The following is a 12,789-nucleotide window of genomic DNA, read 5'->3' on the forward strand; positions in this document are numbered from 1 at the left end:
CCCTCCACCTCCTCTTCCTCCTTCAGGAGCAGCATCTTCAGCCACTTTATCTTCTGCTACCCTTGCACCTTCACATCCACCCTTCTCCACTCCACCTCTCACCTTAAGCAGTTCTTGCTTCTCTGCCCACAGAAGCCAGGTGTCCGAAATATTTGAGCGGAAGAAGCCAATGTCTGTCAGTCACCCCCTTGCCCGGCGTCTGACAGCTGGCTTGGCTGAACTGTTAGCCCACCAGCTGTTACCATACCAGCTGGAGGACTCTAAGGCCTTCCGAAAATTTGTTGCGATTGGGACACTGCAGTAGAAGATACCAGGCCACAATTATTGTTCAAAAAAGGCAATGCCCAAGCTGTACACTACTTACACTACCTGATCAATGTATACACATGCAAGATGTTTTAAAACACTTTATGCCTTCAATTTAGGAATGCAATGTGATTTCTGCCCTTTAAGGACCATAACCCTACTTAATCACTTTACCTCCCACGGTACGGATTTCTCCGTCCCTTTTTGCACCCTTAAAAACCAAGGGACGGAGAAATCCGTACCTCCCGCACTACCGCCGCTGTCTGCGCTCTCGCCGCTCGTGCGCACGCTCCCACCGCTCGTGCACGCCGCCGCCCACTCGCCCGGAGATCAATTAATGGGAAAATCCATTCCCGTTCGTTGATCCAAGCCCCCACAATGATCTGCTGCTTCTATGAGAAACAGCGCGATTATTGTGATTTTCCCAGCCTCATACTGCTTCCTTTAAGAGTCCTTCCGGACGCTTACAGGTCGCATGAATACCAACTCACTGTGGCCATCTTGTGGTCAAATAGTAAAACTACACCCTAAAGCATTTTACATATACAAATACATTAGTTTTACACAATAAATTAACTCATTACCTCCCACATTCCCCAATTTATTTATTTTTTTGTAATAAAAAAAAATACAATTAAAAAAAACACATAAATAGTTACCTTAGGGACTGTACTTTTTAAATATTTATGTCAAGAGGGTATAACACTGTTACTTTATAAACTACGGGCTTGTAATTAGGGATGGATGCAAAACTGAAAAAAATGCACCTTTATTTCCAAATAAAATATTGGCGCCAAACATTGTGATAGGGACATAATTTAAACAGTTTTATAACCGGGACAAATGGGCAAATATGTTTCATGGGTTTAATTATAGTAGCATGCATTATTTAAAAACTATAATGGCCGAAAACTGAAAAATAATAATTTTTCCCACATTTTTTCCTATTTTCCCATTAAAACACATTTAGAATAAAAAAATTCTTGGCATAATGTCCCACCTAAAGAAAGCCTAATTGGTGGCAAAAAAAACAAGATATAATTCATTTAATTGCGATAAGTAATAATAAAGTTATAGACGAATGAATGGAAGGAGCGCTGAAAGGTGAAAATTGCTCCGGTGTTCAAGGGGTACAACCCCTCAGTGGTGAAGTGGTTAAAATGCGCCTGCCCATTGAGGTCTATGGCGGTTTGTCCCAGTTTGCGCGAAAATTAACTTTTTCAGAAGTTCGTATTCGCAGTTTGCGACCCCAAAATCTGAAGTTTGGCCAACTCTTCTGACCTACTTCTCTGCCACCACCAACAGGGTCCAGACCAGGACTCCATGACTCCACTCCACAGGTGGATCCTGAATTTTTGAGGCTCTAAAAATATTTTTTTTTCTGGCATGTGTACATGCCTAATTTTTCTGCCCTATGGTGCTGAGCTGTGGCTGCAAAAAAAAAAGGCATGTACGTGATGTCAATTACCTTTCGTGGTCCTTACCTTGTCGTGGTGAGGAGGGTTGCATATCACAATGAAGCAATGACCTATATGAGAGTGTTGGGGGCACACCCAATAGGAAAAGGTAGTTGCTTCATTGAGGCAAAGGCTACCTTTGCCTTAGGAGCCGCTGTGCCACTGAAACTGGCCCTGCTCCCAATGCATATCATAGCCCTACCTCAGTGGAGGACCTCCATGTTATGGCCGATGTGTTGATATGAAGCTGCTGATCTTCTGAAGCCCAGGGGGTGAATCTACCCACAGTCTCAACACTGGTAGAATTCTCTTTTGCTACACCATTTGTTATCCTGTAGTGATAAACAAATTCTCTATCTTCATTAAATAATGGCATTGGTCCACTTGGCTCAAAAGAATGTTTAATGGATTTAAGTTGGTGATAAATCTAAATAACAAATTCAGAAATGGCAATAAACACATGAAGAAAAATCATTAAAAATTAGTAACTAAACATACATACAACATCACAGCAGGGGGGAGGGGGCAGAGAGAAGGGTTATACTGTACATGTTATAGCAGTAATATGATTGCTATAGCTGTTATGTTTCCTCCAGGCACTCTGGTTCCTCCCACATCCCAAAAACATACAGATAAGTTAATTGGCTTCTCCCTAAATTGGCCCTTGACTATGATACATGCACTACACAATACATACAACTATGGTATGGATTAGAGGTACAGTTAGTAACAAGACAATATACTCTGTACAGCGCTGCATAACCACTTAATGACAAGTAGACTTATAAAAACGTCCTGCTAGAGCATCTTAACTGTTCCAGGACATATTTATAAGTCATACAGTGTCGCGCATGCACGTGCATTCTCGCAAGTGTGCACGGGAAATTAGCGGGAAAAAAATAGATTAAAAATACACCTTTATTCCCAAATAATATATTGTCACCATACTTTGTACTAGGGGCATAATTAAAATCTTGTGATAACCAGGATAAATGGGCAGATAAAATGTGTGGGTTTTATGTACAGTAGCAGTGTTTATATTAAAACTATAGGGGATGATATTGGAGAAAATAGTGTATTTTTTATTTTTTTTCCCTTGTTTTTCCCTTTAAAATGCATAGAAAATAAAGTAATTGCTATAGATCATGTCATTGTGATTAGCAGTGATTTAGCTATTTGCAAATGAAAGGGATGAGCACTGAAAGGAAAAAAAATCACTCTTGTCCGTTAGGGTAAAAAACGCTTTGGGGTGAAGTGGATAATATGTCAGCGCTATATAAATACTTCAATCTTACTAATATAATAAATGGAAAAGTACGAATGTTTGTATATTTGGATGTTTTTTACTAGAGATGGCTCAAACCTCTGATTTTGGGTTCGCGAACCTACACCGCGAACTTCTGCAAAAGTTTGTGTTTGCGCAAACCGCATTAGACTTCAATAGGCAGGCGAACTCTGAAAAATACAAACACTGTTTCTGGCCACAAAAGTGATGGAAAGGATGTTTCAAGGGGTCTAACACCTGGAGGGGGTCAGTGACTACAAGAGGAAAAAAAAATCAAAAAGACCTTATAGTTTTTGAGAAAATTGATTTTAAATTCTCCTGATCGTGGGGAAAATTAAACGCCTGCCAACTTTAGTGGTTATTAGCAAAGCCCCCTTACATAGTAGAAACACCAAATTTGCAGGATATGTAGAGGTGGACATTTATTTTTTTCAAAAAGACCTTATACATTTTGGAAAATAGATTTTAAAATTTCAAAGAAAAATAGTATACATTTAAATTAAATAACAGTTCTTAGGGAAACAATTATACATACACAAGAAAAGACTGCCTCTGAATGGTGGAGGGTAGCAAGACCCTAAAATAATTAAATCAATTAAATAATGAGTCCAAAATGATATCCCTTTAAAAGAATTTAAAAGCAAATACATTTTTATTTAGGGATTTTTTGCACATATGAACGTACCTATGGTGTACTTATGGACACTTTTTTGCACAATTTTGCACATATTTTTGCAAGGTGTGTATATACAACTTATATTTTTGTAACTTTTGTATTTTATAAGTATGTGTGCCCAGTAGAATTTTTTTGCACCATTAACACTAGCACTTTATATTAGAGGAAGTCCTTGTAACCCATTTACTGCTATTCTGTTACCCAGTGGTCTAGAGGTGATTGTTTACTGTCAATATTGGGGGATTTTAACTGTATTTGCTTTTAAATTATTTTAAAGGGATATGTCCCTAATAAATTGATGATAATTTGGAGATCATTTTGGACTCATTGGGCCTGATTCACAAAGCGGTGATAAGTCAGTTATCACGCCTAAAAGACTTTAGGCGTGATAACCTTTGCACTAGCAGAGTTATCACCGCTTTGTGCTGCTGATCGCGCGAAAAAGTTTTGCGCGCGCAAAGTCCCATAGGGCTTAATGGGCGCTGCTCGCACGCCTGCGCAATTGCGCGCGCAATACTTTGCGCGCGGGAGCTTCTCGTGAGTTACTAGAGATCACACCTAACCTACGTTTAGGCGTGATAAAGGGCTTTTCACAGGCGTGCAAAGTGTTTGCACCGCTTTGTGAATCAGGCCCATTATTTAATTGATTTAATTAGTTGAGGTTCTTGCTACCCTCCACCATTCAGAGGCAGTCTTTTTTGTGTATGTATAAATGTTTTTTTGTTTTGCCTAGGTGGGCCTCTAACAGTGAATTGGCTCTCTTGCTCGCTATGCATATGGTGGCTTAGGGAAACAATTACCACCGACTTAAGCATTTAATAGCAAAGGCCCCTTACATCCTAGCAACACCAAATTTGCAGGATATGTTAAAGAAGATAGTGGGAAACAATATTTAAAACAAAAATAAAACAATTTTTTCTTTATTACATTTTTTTTGTTCAGAGCTGATTCATTCAATTCATTAAAAAGAACCGGATCATTCATGAACCAGTTAGTATAGCTTAGAATGTGTCCTGTGTGGATGTGTAGCTGCCGGGCGGCTCCTGCTGTCTCTCCTCACCTGCCTTCACCTGTGTCACCCTCACCTAGCCTGGCACCCGGTGCACCCATGGTTCAAATACAGAAAAGGGGTTGGAGCAACAGCCAATCAAATTTATCTTATTTCAATGCAAAGTATTGATTCCAAAGGCAGCAAAGCTCACACACTTGGTCATCAAGTAATTGAGTAATTGTGTATCAGGGTTAGGAAAAGTGGGCGGAGCCAACACCAGACAAATACATACCCGGGCAATGCCAGGACACCAGCCAGTTTATAATATTAGTAGGATGGGCCCAGGAGCATAATGTTCTCTCACACCTCTACTGACCTATTTTTTTGCAGAATGAAAGCAAGTGGTCCTCTCTGCTCCTCATACTATGACAGTGCCCCATTTAACTTGCAGGCTTTATTTGCAGCACCTCCCTAGTAATGACACACATGCACGCACGCACGCACGCGCACACACACACGCACGCACGCGCACACACACACACACGCGCACGCACAGACGCACGCATAGATTGTACCATCAGTTTACTTTATGAAAATTGTCAGGTAAATTATTTTATGGCTGCTAACCCTATCCAAATTAGAGAGTCTGAAGTGAATAAAATTACCTCTTTTTACTAATTAGTCCTCTTCAGCAATATAAGCAAAGATGAATTGCCACATCCACACAGCTGAACAATGTATTTAACCCCCCAAAATCCCCGGGGCTAAATCCTCTAGTTCTTCCTGGAGGAGGCAAAGCTTTGCACTGTAGCTCTGCCTCTGCTTCAGTCAATTTCCGCAGATCTCCACGCCCCTCTCAGTCTTCTTTAACAGAGGGGCGGGAAAGGTGGAGATCCGCAGAGATTGACTGCACTGGAGTCACGCACTGGAATCTACGACCTGGAAAGTCAATTCCATAGAATTTTGTACATGCTTACTGTTTTTGGACAAATGCTCAAAAATTGGCCAGCTTGCTGACTTGAGGAGATCTTCTACAATTCAGTAGAGACTCTTCAATTTTTTTTAGTTTGTTTGTTTTTTTACTTAGACTTTGATCTCTGTTTTATAATGATGCATATACCAACTGGTCAGCACAAGCAGTTTTTTTTTTTTTCATGGCTAGTACTAAAAAGGAACCATCCATCTGCAATGATATCTGAAAGATGGAGGCAACGTCTGGCCTTTTTGGTCTATTTCCTGTAGAAATATTTCTGGGAAGCCACAATAAGTTTTATGTCATGTCCTAGGGAGACTAGGTTCTGTACCTGCTGTTTGTAATAATGAAGATGTTTGTTATCAAGCCTTCCTTTAGACAACATATATGCATTGTGAAGGGCCTTAGCCATGGCTTCCACTGCGTAATAAACGCGTGGTGAAACGCCAAGATCTATAAAATATTCTTCTGGCATTGCATGTAGTTTTCTTATGGATGCATTTTCCCTTGCTTGAGCCATGAGTGTCAATTCATGTCTAACAATAGCATTTCCTAAAACATAACCATTTCCTGATGTGTCATAGGAACTCAGCTTTTCAATGTCATCAAACACATGTTCTTTATCTGGAATCAATAAAGGGTGTAATTCCACAGCCAAACTACCATTCAGTGCACTTAAATAGCCCAAATATTGTATTGCAGTAGAACTCCATACAGGAGGGAAAATACATGTTTTATTATGCAGAGATGAAGCAGAGTCATTTATGAAATATAGAATAATATCCTCCCTTCCATATACAAGAATAATTTTACTAAAAGATTTTTCAAGAACAGATGTGTCTACAAAAACACGAAAGTTTTTAAGTGCCACTGTAATTGTGTACTCAACACAGATACCATTTTCCTTCAGATGCTTCATCATTAATTCTGTTTCTTTCTCTCCAGCTTCATCATCTGTTGAGATTATTCCAACCCAGGTCCAGCCAAAATATTTCAACAGCTTTATTACAGGCGCATAGTAGGCGTGCTCATTCTCCACCATGCGGAATACATACGGATAAAGGTGCCTGTTGGTTAGAGAGTAGTCTGTGGCTCCATAACTGATCTGCAGAAAATAAAACACAATGTTTGTAACTCCTTAGACATTATTCAGGATATCCTACTAATATTATAAATGGGAAAGTTCGGATGTTTGGATGTTTGTTACTCGATCACGCAAAAATGGTTGAACGGATTTGAATGAAATTTGGCACACACATTGTACATTACCTGGAATAAAGTATAGGGTACTTTTTATTCCCATAACCAAAAAGGGGGCGGAGACAAATACAAATTTCACTGTGAAATGTAAACATCAGCCATTCTTACACTGTTAATGGTAGGGTTCTCAAACTTTGCACAGTTGGTCACTGGGTGACTGGGATTAATATTCAGAAAAGTGGGTGGAGCCTTCATAAGCCAATCAAAAATCACCTATTGATTTTCAAGGGAAATATTTCATTGCTGCCATTCTTGCACTGTTAATGGCACAAGCCTCAAACCTGGTACAGTTGGTCATTGGATAACTGTGGTTAACATTTTAGAAAAGGGGTTGGGGTCAAAACAGCCAATTCGATTTGTTTCATTTCAATGCAAATTATTAATGCCAAAGACCACAAATCTCACAAACTTGGTCATTGAGTAATTGTGTGTTAGGGTTAGAAAAAGTAGGCACAGCCAACACCAGCCAAGTACATTCCCAGGAAATGCCAGGTCATCAGTGGGTGGAGACAACTTTCACTAGAACAATGTAAACTGCAGTCATTCTCACACTGTTAATGGTAGGGTTCTCAGGTATTGCACAGTTGGCCACTGCATGACTGGGATCAATATTCAGAAAAGTGGGTGGAGCCTACTCTTTTAAGGGGAAATATTTCATTGATGCCATTCTTGCATTGTTAATGGCACAAGTCTCAAACCTGGTTCAGTTGGCCTTTTTAGTGACTGGGGTTCAAATTCAGAAAAAGGAGGTGGAGCCACAGCCAATCAGATTTGATTATTTTCAATGCAAATCATTGATGCCAAAGACCGCAAAGCTCACAAACTAGGTAATTGAGTAATTGTATGTTAGGATTAGAAAAAGTGAGCAGAGCCAACACTAGCCAAATACATACCCGGCCAACACCGCCCGACCAGCTAGTTTATACTATTAGTAGGATACTAGATGACACCCAGCGTTGCCCGGGTATGTATTTGGCTGGTGTTGGCTGTGCCCACTTTTTCTAACCCTAACATACAATTACCTAATTACTGCATGATAAAGTTTTGTGAGCTTTGTGGTCTTTGGCATCAAGAATTTGCATTGAAATGAAACAATTCTGATTGGCTGTTTGTGGTTCTACCCCCTTTTCTGAATTTGAACACCAGTCACCCAATGACCAACTGTACCAGGTGTGAGGCTTGTGCCAATAACAGTGCAAGAACGGCAGCAACTAAATATTCCCCTTGAAAATCAATAGGTGAATTTTGATTGGCTTTTGTACGCTCCACCACGTTTCTGAATATTAATCCCAGTCACCCAGTGACCAACTGTGCAAAGTTTGGAAACCCTACCATTACCAGTGTAAGAATGGCTGCTGTTTACATTTTCCCAGTGAAACTTGTATTTGTCTCCACCCACTGATTTCCTGACATTGTTCGGGTATGTATTGGGCCGGGATTGGGTGCTGCCACTTTTTCTAACCCTAACACACAATTAGTCAATGATCAAGTTTGTGAGCTTTGCAGTCTTTGGCATGGATAATTTGCATTGAAATGACACAAATCTGGTTTGCTGTTTGTGGCTCCACCCCCTGTTCTGAATTTGAACCCCACCCACCCAATGACTGAACTGTGCCAGATTTGAGGCTTGTGCCATTAACGGTGCAAGATTGGCAGCAATTACATATTTCCCTTGAAAATTAATAGGTTAATTTTGATTGGCTTTTGTAGGCTCCAGCCACTTTTATAAATATCATTCCAAGTCACCCAGTGGCCAACTGTGCAAAGTTTGAGAACCCTACCATTAACAGTGTAAGAATGGCTGCTGTTTACATTTTCCCATTGAAATTTGTATTTGATTGTCTTCACCCACTTATTTGACTGGTGTTAGCTGCGCCCACCTTTTATAACCCTAAAGGTGGCCACTAACGGTCCAATTTCTAGCGAAAAATTGTTTGAGTGATCATAAATTCTGATCGGATTCGTTGTAAATAATCTCCGTTGGTGGACACTAGTGTTGGGCGAACATCTAGATGTTCGGGTTCGGGCCGAACAGGCCGAACATGGCCGCGATGTTCGGGTGTTCGACCCGAACTCCGAACATAATGGAAGTCAATGGGGACCCGAACTTTTGTGGTTTGTAAAGCCTCCTTACATGCTACATACCCCAAATTTACAGGGTATGTGCACCTTGGGAGTGGGTACAAGAGGAAAAAAATGTTTTAGCAAAAAGAGCTTATAGTTTTTGAGAAAATCGATTTTAAAGTTTCAAAGGGAAAACTGTCTTTTAAATGCGGGAAATGTCTGTTTTCTTTGCACAGGTAACATGTTTTTTGTCGGCATGCAGTCATAAATGTAATACATATAAGAGGTTCCAGGAAAAGGGACCGGTAACGCTAACCCAGCAGCAGCACACGTGATGGAACAGGAGGAGGGTGGCGCAGGAGGAGGAGAAGGCCACGCTTTGTGAGACACAACAACCCAGGCCTTGCATGAGGGCAAGAAGCGTGCGGATAGCATGCTTTGTACCGCCATGCAGTCATAAATGTAATAAAGATAAGTGGTTCAATAAACAGGGACCACGCGGCAACGCTAACCCAGCAGCAGCAGACGTGATGGAACAGGAGGAGGCGCAGGAGGAGAAGGCCACGCTTTGTGAGACACAACAACCCAGGCCTTGCATGAGGGCAAGAAGCGTGCGGATAGCATGCTTTGTACCGCCATGCAGTCATAAATGTAATAAAGATAAGTGGTTCAATAAACAGGGACCACGCGGCAACGCTAACCCAGCAGCAGCAGACGTGATGGAACAGGAGCAGGCGCAGGAGGAGAAGGCCACGCTTTGTGAGACACAACAACCCAGGCCTTGCATGAGGGCAAGAAGCGTGCGGATAGCATGCTTTGTACCGCCATGCAGTCATAAATGTAATAAAGATAAGTGGTTCAATAAACAGGGACCACGCGGCAACGCTAACCCAGCAGCAGCAGACGTGATGGAACAGGAGCAGGCGCAGGAGGAGAAGGCCACGCTTTGTGAGACACAACAACCCAGGCCTTGCATGAGGGCAAGAAGCGTGCGGATAGCATGCTTTGTACCGCCATGCAGTCATAAATGTAATAAAGATAAGTGGTTCAATAAACAGGGACCACGCGGCAACGCTAACCCAGCAGCAGCAGACGTGATGGAACAGGAGCAGGCGCAGGAGGAGAAGGCCACGCTTTGTGAGACACAACAACCCAGGCCTTGCATGTGGACAAAAAGCGTGCGGATATAGCAGCAATGCTTTTTGCCGCCATGCAGTCATAAATGTAATACAGATGAGAGGTTCAATAAACAGGGCCCGGAAACGCAACACCATCCCAGATGTTCATTGGTCATGTTACTTGGTTGGGGTCCTGGAGTGTTGCGTAGTCATTTCCAATCCAGGATTGATTCATTTTAATTTGAGTCAGACGGTCTGCATTTTCTGTAGAGAGGCGGATACGCCGATCTGTGACGATGCCTCCGGCAGCACTGAAACAGCGTTCCGACATAACGCTGGCTGCCGGGCAAGCCAGCACCTCTATTGCGTACATTGCCAGTTCGTGCCAGGTGTCTAGCTTCGATACCCAATAGTTGAAGGGTGCAGATGGATGGTTCGACACAGCTACGCCATCTGACATGTAGTCCTTGACCATCTTCTCCAGGCGATCGGTGTTGGAGGTGGATCTGCACGCTTGCTGTTCAGTGGGCTGCGGCTGCATGGGTGTCAGAAAATTTTCCCACTCCAAGGACACTGCCGATACCATTCCCTTTTGGGTACTAGCTGCGGCTTGCGTTGTTTGCTGCCCTCCTGGTCGTCCTGGGTTTGCGGAAGTCAGTCTGTCTGCGTACAACTGGCTAGAGGAGGGGGAGGATGTCAATCTCCTCTCTAAAGTCTCCACAAGGGCCTGCTGGTATTCTTCCATTTTGACCTGTCTGACTCTTTCTTCAAGCAGTTTTGGAACATTGTGTTTGTACCGTGGATCCAGAAGGGTATAAACCCAGTAATTGGTGTTGTCCAGAATGCGCACAATGCGTGGGTCACGTTCAATGCAGTCTAGCATGAATTGAGCCATGTGTGCCAGAGTCCTACCAGAATCCTCATCATCCTCTTGTGAGCGTTGTGATAGTTGTTGTGATGCATCATAGTCGTCACCTTCCTCCTGGTCTGCTTCTGCTGACCATTCGCGTTGAATTGTGGAAGTCCAACGTGCACCGCTCTGGCCCTCGTCAGTGGTGGCATGAAATTCCTGCTCCAACTCCAGCTGTTCCTCCTCCTCTTCTTCGTCATAGCTGCTGGGGCCAGCGTTCCCTGAGGCGGATGGCCTGATGTTGGTACCATCACGCTGATCGTTTTCTCCTTCAGATTCCCCCAGTTGCATCATGACAGCTGTTTCCTTGATTTTTAACATCGACCTCTTCAGTAAACACAGCAGTGGTATGGTAATGCTGACTGAAGAGTTGTCACTGCTCACAAGCAACGTGGATTGCTCAAAATTTTGGAGGACTTGGCAGAGGTCCAACATGTTGGCCCAATCGGATCCACAGAAGCTTGGCAGCTGGCCGGATGCGCCTCGGTACTGCGCCGTCATGTACTGGACCACTGCACTCTTCTGCTCGCAAAAGCGGGCTAGCATGTGCAGCGTAGAATTCCAGCTCGTAGGGACATCACACAGCAAGCGATGGTGGGGGAGATTGAAGCGCTCCTGCATCTTGGCGAGTGCCCCCGAAGCAGTACTGGAATTTCTACAATGTTTGGACACTCGACGCACCTTCAACAGCAGATCGGGCACGCCTGGGTATGTCCTCAGGAACCGCTGAACTACTAGGTTCATCACGTGCGCCAGGCAAGGGATGTGTGTCAGCTTAGCCAACCTTAAAGCGCGAATGAGATTACTCCCATTATCACACACAACCATGCCCGGTTTCAGGTCCAGCGGTGCCAGCCACAAATACGTCTGTTCCTTTATTCCCCTCCAAATTTCCTCCCCTGTGTGCTGCTTATCCCCAAGGCAGATTAGCTTCAGCAACGCTTGCTGACGCATGCCAACAGCTGTGCTGCACTGCTTCCACGATCCTACTGCTGCTGGGTTAGCGTTTCCGGATGAGGTACAGCTTTGAGATGCGTTGGAGGAGAAGGAGTCAGAGAGGTAGGTGCTGCTGTTATCCAGTGGGAGGGACGGCGGTGCAGCTGTTTGTGGCGTGGGCAACACCCGTGCCGTAGCAGGTGAGGAATCGCTGCCAGGCTCCACAAGGTTCACCCAGTGCGCGGTAAGGGAGATGTATCGACCCTGGCCGAACGCACTCGTCCAGGTGTCAGTGGTGAGGTGAACCTTGCAGGCAACGGCATTCTTCAAGCTTCGGGTTATTTTGCTGACCACGTGCTCATGCAACTCAGGCACTGCAGAGCGTGCAAAGTGGTAGCGGCTGGGAACCACGTAACGTGGGATGGCCACTGACATCATGCCCTTGAAGCTGTTTGTCTCCACCAATCGATATGGCAGCATTTCGCAGGCCAGAAGCTTGGCTATGCTGGCTGTTACTGCCACGGCCCGGGGGTCATTTGCTGGCAATTTCCTCTTGCGCTCAAACATCTCCGACACAGACAACTGAACCGTAGCGCTGCACACGGAAGGGCTGTTGGTTGTTGTGTTTGATGAACACTGGGAGACCTCAAGAGCACTACTCCGGAAAGTGACAGTGTCAGCGTCGTCTGATGTTTGTGAATGTTGTGAACCACGCAATGGCTGGGCTACTGCTGCTGCTGAGGCGGGTCTGGTGGTGAGTCTGGTGAACCCAAGGGAGGCAGTGTTGTTTCTGGTACCCTGTCCTGACGCGTT

The sequence above is a fragment of the Hyperolius riggenbachi genome, chromosome 1, assembly GCF_040937935.1.
Source record: "Hyperolius riggenbachi isolate aHypRig1 chromosome 1, aHypRig1.pri, whole genome shotgun sequence".
NCBI classification, from domain to species: Eukaryota; Metazoa; Chordata; class Amphibia; order Anura; family Hyperoliidae; genus Hyperolius; species Hyperolius riggenbachi.